This window comes from Lupinus angustifolius, unplaced genomic scaffold, assembly GCF_001865875.1.
Source record: "Lupinus angustifolius cultivar Tanjil unplaced genomic scaffold, LupAngTanjil_v1.0 Scaffold_1_62, whole genome shotgun sequence".
Classification (NCBI taxonomy): Eukaryota; Viridiplantae; Streptophyta; class Magnoliopsida; order Fabales; family Fabaceae; genus Lupinus; species Lupinus angustifolius.
Window position 1 is genome coordinate 13,699 of NW_017715393.1, and position 7,632 is coordinate 21,330.

The 7,632-nt window shown below is 37.9% G+C and overlaps 1 long non-coding RNA gene across 1 annotated transcript; it reads left to right on the plus strand.

The window, feature by feature from the left end:
- The first annotated feature begins 261 nt into the window (after window positions 1–261).
- Window positions 262–2,619, plus strand: LOC109336856. The gene is made up of 6 exons (XR_002106384.1): window positions 262–715; window positions 887–956; window positions 1,048–1,153; window positions 1,666–1,705; window positions 1,930–2,196; window positions 2,521–2,619. It is a non-coding gene; the product is annotated as an uncharacterized LOC109336856 (long non-coding RNA).
- The last annotated feature ends 5,013 nt before the right edge of the window (window positions 2,620–7,632 follow it).

Genomic DNA, 7,632 nt, shown 5'->3' on the forward strand with positions numbered 1-7,632 from the left:
TTGTAATAAATTGAAATTGTTTTTTACTGTTATTGAGTTGTTTTATGCATTAGTGGTGAATGGAATATCTTGGGCTAGTGTGTAGTGAAGTAGTTATTTGCATAAGTTGTACCATATTATGTGAATATAAATTAAATGTAGTTTCTACTTGCTAGTTACTATCTATGCAGTCACATCACATGAAAAACAAATAATGCCAGTTTATGATTAGCTTATACAGTTAATATCTATTGTTTGTCTTCTTTTTTTATTCAGGTCTTGGAAGAAATCAGAGCCATATGGAAGATATCAGGACCAACAACTATAATTGGATTACTATTATATTCAAGAGCTATGATTTCTATGCTTTTTCTTGGTTACCTTGGTGAAATGGAACCACCAGGATGTTCTCTTTTTATTGATTTTGCTAACATCACTTGCTACTCTGTGATAGCCGGGTTAGCCATGGGAATGGAACCAATTTGTGGTCAAGCTTATGGAGCAAAACAAACGAATCTTCTTGGTTTGACCCTTTAAAGAACAATACTACTTCTTCTTTCAACTTCCATTCCTATCTCATTCACATGGCTTAACATGAAGAGAATCCTCATGTGGTGTGGCCAAGACCATGAAATATCATCCATGGCACAAACTTTTATTCTATTCACCATACCTGACATTTTCTTCCTCTCACTTCTTCACCCTCTTAGAAAAACTTAAATTAAGTGCCTTAGAGGTTAGTCTTTATTGCTTGCACTTGCTATCCAACTTGTGTCTCAGTTTGCCTTGAGTGGTGGTCGTCTTCATTGCTTGCACTTGCTTTCATTCTATTTTTTATTCTCATTTCTTATGCTTTTTAATTTTTATTATATAAAAACTGAATCTAACATGTTGGTATTGGTGTCAGCTGCAGAACTCAAGTGCTTAAAGAGAGGAGTCAAAGAGGTCATTAAAAGCATAAGGCGTGGTCATAAAGGGTCTGTTTATTCATTCATTTCATTAATCATAATGCGTAATTTTTGTGCAAATTAAAATATAATAGTGTTCCTTTATAATTGGTGAATTCAGGCTATGTGTTATCGCTGGGAACATATCACCCATTGATGTCATCACTCATGTTCCTATTCTGTGTGAAGAATTTGACATTCCATATTTTTATGTTCACTCTAAAGAAGTAAGTAACCTTGTACCTTTGTGATTGTTTAGCTCTATCTATTATTTTTTCTTTGCTTGTGTTCAACAGCCATCTTTTACTGTTATAAGCATTAGGAATTAGCCACGTCTAACTTGTTAATATGTTAAATTAGGTGCATGTTCCTCTTATAATGAATTGAATGCTGTAAAAAAAATTTATATCCATTTTTTCACCAACAATTTAATTTTAACTTAAACCAAGCATGGATTGTCTTAGAGGTTGGTCTTCATTGCTTGCACTTGCTATCCCAACTTGTGTCTCAGTCTTCCTTGAGTGGTGGTAGTATGAACTCATGATACTATTGTGTGGGCCCCTTGTGAATCCAAAAGAACTATTCATTTTTCGATCTATTCATTTTTCGTTTTCTAACATAAAGATAGAGGAAACTTAGGAATCTAGGATTTTGTTCTTGAAACCCCATTTTTCACTTCAATTTGTTAGGCATAATTTTTTTCTAATTGATTGCATTGTGAACTGTCTCATTTTTGCAGACTAAGAGAATAAAGAAGGCTAACATCATTGGAAAATATGGTATGTCTTCTTAATTTATATGATTTCAGTTTAGTTTATATGATTTCCTTGCTCACTGGCTTTGGAAATTATACACTGTTGTAAGCCTCTAAGTATGTAAGTAAGCTTTATAATAAATATTAATCAAATTACACTATTATAAGTAGTTACATCTATGTTGTTTCTTTGTAAATAGAATCACTTTTAAATTGTGTCAACCTTATATTCTAACTTCCTCTATATAGGTTGTGTCAAATGGGCTAAAAGCACCTTAAGGGAAAGATGAAATGCATTTTTGCATCACTATAAGAAGGACAAGATGATGGTAAGTATTAAGTATCTCTCAATCCCTAACCTTGCACCAGTAATCCAAAGGAAGTAACGTTGATTACCGATAAACAATTGTTTAATACTTGTGAGTAAGATAGATAACTATTTTTTTACTCTCTTTCATCTTCCATATGTTGCATTTTGGATGTATGATGTATAGGATGTGAGCATTAGATTACTCTGTGAAATTTGAATAAATTAGATCTTTTTGAGTGTATGTAGGAGTATGGACTATCCAATATATTTGTACGAGTATTAATAAAATATCAATTTTACTACATGATTATCTAATTTTTTAAGATAATATATGTATGTATGTGTGTGTGCACGCTTGTCTCTATATCCCATTTTGTGTTTGTCTCAGAGGGAAAAGAGGCTAATACTTGAGCTTCTTTCACAATTTCATCCCTGAGAACATTCTTTTTGGTAGTTTGATATTGGCGGATGTTATTGAGCGATTCTTTGAACATGGTATATTTGCCAAAGTAGTTTATGGCATCAAGTAGATAGTCATCTGCAATGATATATAGATCAAAACTCACACCAAATTGGTTGGTTCATCTTATGATTTTTTTTGTTTCTTCTTAAGCAAAGAATTGGTTAGTTGATTCATATAATTTTTTATTAAGCTAAATATGGAAATATATGACATGTTTCTATCATCATATCTGTCATAATAATTAACATATTTGTTCTTCTGTATTTTCTATTTTATGTAGCTATTTTAGGATTAGGTAGGAGCAATTATAGGAGGCAAGGTTGGTCCTCTCCTTGTATATATTCAGAGTTGATCAAATGGAATAAACACAGAAAACAAAACACAAGTTGTTTTGACAAACTACGCTGCTCACGCCGCTCCACTCACAGATTTATTAAAGCAGTCATAGTTTACATGGTCATCTATGGCACTAGATGCTTTTACACAAATGAAACAAATAATGACACAAAGCCCCGTGTTAGTGCTTCTGAACTTCAATGTTGTCTTTGATGTTGAAACTGATGCATCGGCATTAGCTATTGGAGCAGTCTTGTCACAAAAGGGACACCCAATTGCCTTTTTCAGCAAGAAACTATCTCCTCGAATGCAAGCCGCCTATGCTTATGTCAGGGAATTATTTGCTGTTACACAATCAGTAATGAAATGGCGTCAGTACCTTCTTGGCAGATATTTTCGCATATTTACTGACCAACAGAGTTTGAAACATATGTTAACTCAAAGTTTTCAAACCACAGAACAACAACGATGGGCAACAAAATTACAAGGATTTCACTATGAGATATTTTACAAACCTGGTCGGAGATATTGTGGGGTTCGCCGTCCAGATTGGTGCTAAATCAAGAAAACGTCAAGATACAAAGGACAAAGGTGCTGTTTGTTCACACTGCAATAGATCAGGCCACGACGCAAGGAATTGTTTTCAGCTCATCGGATATCCTGAATGGTGGGCTGATCGTCCTCGAAATGAAGGAAGAAGTAGTGGACGGGGTAAAGGACAGCAACGCACCGGAACAGGTATGGGACGTGGACGAGGAGGTACTATGCGTGCTAATGCTGCACAAGTCATAAGTACTGGAGGAGGTGTCGCAGGTGCTGCATGCGTAGATGCTGAAAAATCTGGTTTGACAGGTCTTGATGATGAACAATGGCAAACTCTAATTGAGATGTTGAATACTCGTAAGCAAAGCATAAGTGAACGAATGACTGGTAAGCAAACATACAATTCATGGATCATTGACACGGGTGCATCAAACCATATGACAGGAAACTTAAAGGGGTTATGTGAATTACGAGATGTACCCGGGTGCCCCGTTGGACTGCCAGATGGACAACACGTTACTGCAACTAAGGAGGGAAAAATTATACTCGATGGGGATCTAAAACTTGAAAACGTTCTTTATGTTCCCAATTTAAAGTGCAATTTAATCTCTGTGTCGCAATTGATAGATGAGTCAAATTGCATTGTTCAATTCACTAATAGTCTTTGTGTTATCCAGGACCGCACTTCGAGGATGCTGATTGGAGCGGGTGAACGAAGGGATGGGCTCTATTACTTCCAAGGGATGTCAAGAGTAAAGGCTTTCAAGACTAATGGAGTGAACCAACTTGATCTATGGCACATGCGTTTAGGACATCCTTCTTGGAAGACTACCCAATTAGTTCCCACTGTTAGTTGTGGTAAAAATAGTGAGTTGATGAATAAAGCTTGTGAGGTATGTCAACGAGCGAAACAAAGTAGAAATAAATTTCCTTTAAGTGACCACAAAGCTTCTGAAGTTTTTGAATTAATACATTGTGATTTATGGGGAGCATATAGAACTTTATCTTCTTGTGGTGCTTCATATTTTCTTACAATAGTAGATGATTGTTCACGTGTCATATGGGTATTTTTACTAATTGATAAGAAAGAAGTGTCACGCACGCTGCTGAATTTCTTAGCTTTTGACATGGTATCAAGAGCCATACATTTAAAATCCTAGATCTAGATCCTTTTTGATGGCTGCAATGGAGACAAAGATGGAGTCTGTCAGAAAAATCTCATCCCTTATGATTTGAGTTCGAGTGACAATCCAGGGAGTGTGATCACCCAGGTACAACTGTGAGGTGAAAACTATGAAGAATGGGCTCGAGCAATGCGAACCTCTTTACGAGCTCGGAGAAAGTGGGGCTTCATTGATGGCACAAAACCAGAGGAAGAATCCTCTAAGATGGAGGATTGGTGGACTGTCCAGTCCATGTTGGTATCATGGATCTTAAATACAGTGGAGCCCAACCTACGCTCGACAATATCATACATGGAGAACGCGAGAGATCTATGGGATGATATCAAGGAGAGATTTTCAGTTGTTAATGGCCCAGAATTCAACAACTAAAATCTGAATTAGCAGGTTGCAAGCAAGGTGCTGTTTCCATGGTTACATACTATGGAAAGATGAAAAGTTTGTGGGATGAACTAGCCAATTATGAGCAGATTCATATCTGCACATGCCGAGGTTGCACGTGTGATATCGCATCCAAGCTAGAAAAACGACGGGAAGAAGAAAGAGTCCATCAATTTTTAATGGGATTGGATGATGTAATTTATGGAACGGTACGTTCAAATCTACTTGCTGCAGATCCTTTACCCTCTTTAAACAGGGTATATTCAACCTTGATACAAGAGGAAAGGATGAAGACTATCACTCGTGCTAAGGAAGAACGAGGAGATATTGTGGGGTTCGCCGTCCAGATTGGTGCTAAATCAAGAAAACGTCAAGATACAAAGGACAAAGGTGCTGTTTGTTCACACTGCAATAGATCAGGCCACGACGCAAGGAATTGTTTTCAGCTCATCGGATATCCTGAATGGTGGGCTGATCGTCCTCGAAATGAAGGAAGAAGTAGTGGACGGGGTAAAGGACAGCAACGCACCGGAACAGGTATGGGACGTGGACGAGGAGGTACTATGCGTGCTAATGCTGCACAAGTCATAAGTACTGGAGGAGGTGTCGCAGGTGCTGCATGCGTAGATGCTGAAAAATCTGGTTTGACAGGTCTTGATGATGAACAATGGCAAACTCTAATTGAGATGTTGAATACTCGTAAGCAAAGCATAAGTGAACGAATGACTGGTAAGCAAACATACAATTCATGGATCATTGACACGGGTGCATCAAACCATATGACAGGAAACTTAAAGGGGTTATGTGAATTACGAGATGTACCCGGGTGCCCCATTGGACTGCCAGATGGACAACACGTTACTGCAACTAAGGAGGGAAAAATTATACTCGATGGGGATCTAAAACTTGAAAACGTTCTTTATGTTCCCAATTTAAAGTGCAATTTAATCTCTGTGTCGCAATTGATAGATGAGTCAAATTGCATTGTTCAATTCACTAATAGTCTTTGTGTTATCCAGGACCGCACTTCGAGGATGCTGATTGGAGCGGGTGAACGAAGGGATGGGCTTTATTACTTCCAAGGGATGTCAAGAGTAAAGGCTTTCAAGACTAATGGAGTGAACCAACTTGATCTATGGCACATGCGTTTAGGACATCCTTCTTGGAAGACTACCCAATTAGTTCCCACTGTTAGTTGTGGTAAAAATAGTGAGTTGATGAATAAAGCTTGTGAGGTATGTCAACGAGCGAAACAAAGTAGAAATAAATTTCCTTTAAGTGACCACAAAGCTTCTGAAGTTTTTGAATTAATACATTGTGATTTATGGGGAGCATATAGAACTTTATCTTCTTGTGGTGCTTCATATTTTCTTACAATAGTAGATGATTGTTCACGTGTCATATGGGTATTTTTACTAATTGATAAGAAAGAAGTGTCACGCACGCTGCTGAATTTCTTAGCTATGGTTGAAAGGCAATATAATAAGCAAGTTAAAATGGTGCGTAGTGATAATGGAACAGAATTTACATGCATGAAAAATTACTTTCTTGAACATGGAATTGTTTTTCAAACTTCTTGTGTACGGACACCACAATAAAATGGAAGAGTGGAAAGGAAACATAGACATATTTTGAATGTGGCAAGAGCATTGCGCTTTCAAGGAAATCTTCCTATTGACTTTTGGGGGGAATGTGTGTTGACTGCTGGATACTTGATTAATCGTACTCCAAGCTCAGTTTTAAAAGGAAAAACTCCATATGCAGTCTTACATGGACAAGAACCCTCTTATGCGCACTTGAAAATCTTTGGATCACTATGTTATGCACATAATGAGGGCCATAAAGGAGATAAATTTGAAAGTATGAGTAGCCCAACCTACGCTCGACAATATCATACATGGAGAACGCGAGAGATCTATGGGATGATATCAAGGAGAGATTTTCAGTTGTTAATGGCCCAGAATTCAACAACTAAAATCTGAATTAGCAGGTTGCAAGCAAGGTGCTGTTTCCATGGTTACATACTATGGAAAGATGAAAAGTTTGTGGGATGAACTAGCCAATTATGAGCAGATTCATATCTGCACATGCCGAGGTTGCACGTGTGATATCGCATCCAAGCTAGAAAAACGACGGGAAGAAGAAAGAGTCCATCAATTTTTAATGGGATTGGATGATGTAATTTATGGAACGGTACGTTCAAATCTACTTGCTGCAGATCCTTTACCCTCTTTAAACATGGTATATTCAACCTTGATACAAGAGGAAAGGATGAAGACTATCACTCGTGCTAAGGAAGAACGAAGAGATATTGTGGGGTTCGCCGTCCAGATTGGTGCTAAATCAAGAAAACGTCAAGATACAAAGGACAAAGGTGCTGTTTGTTCACACTGCAATAGATCAGGCCACGACGCAAGGAATTGTTTTCAGCTCATCGGATATCCTGAATGGTGGGCTGATCGTCCTCGAAATGAAGGAAGAAGTAGTGGACGAGGTAAAGGACAGCAACGCACCGGAACAGGTATGGGACGTGGACGAGGAGGTACTATGCGTGCTAATGCTGCACAAGTCATAAGTACTAGAGGAGGTGTGGCAGGTGCTGCATGCGTAGATGCTGAAAAATCTGGTTTGGCAGGTCTGGATGATGAACAATGGCAAACTCTAATTGAGATGTTGAATACTCGTAAGCAAAGCATAAGTGAACGAATGACTGGTAAGCAAACATACAATTCATGGAT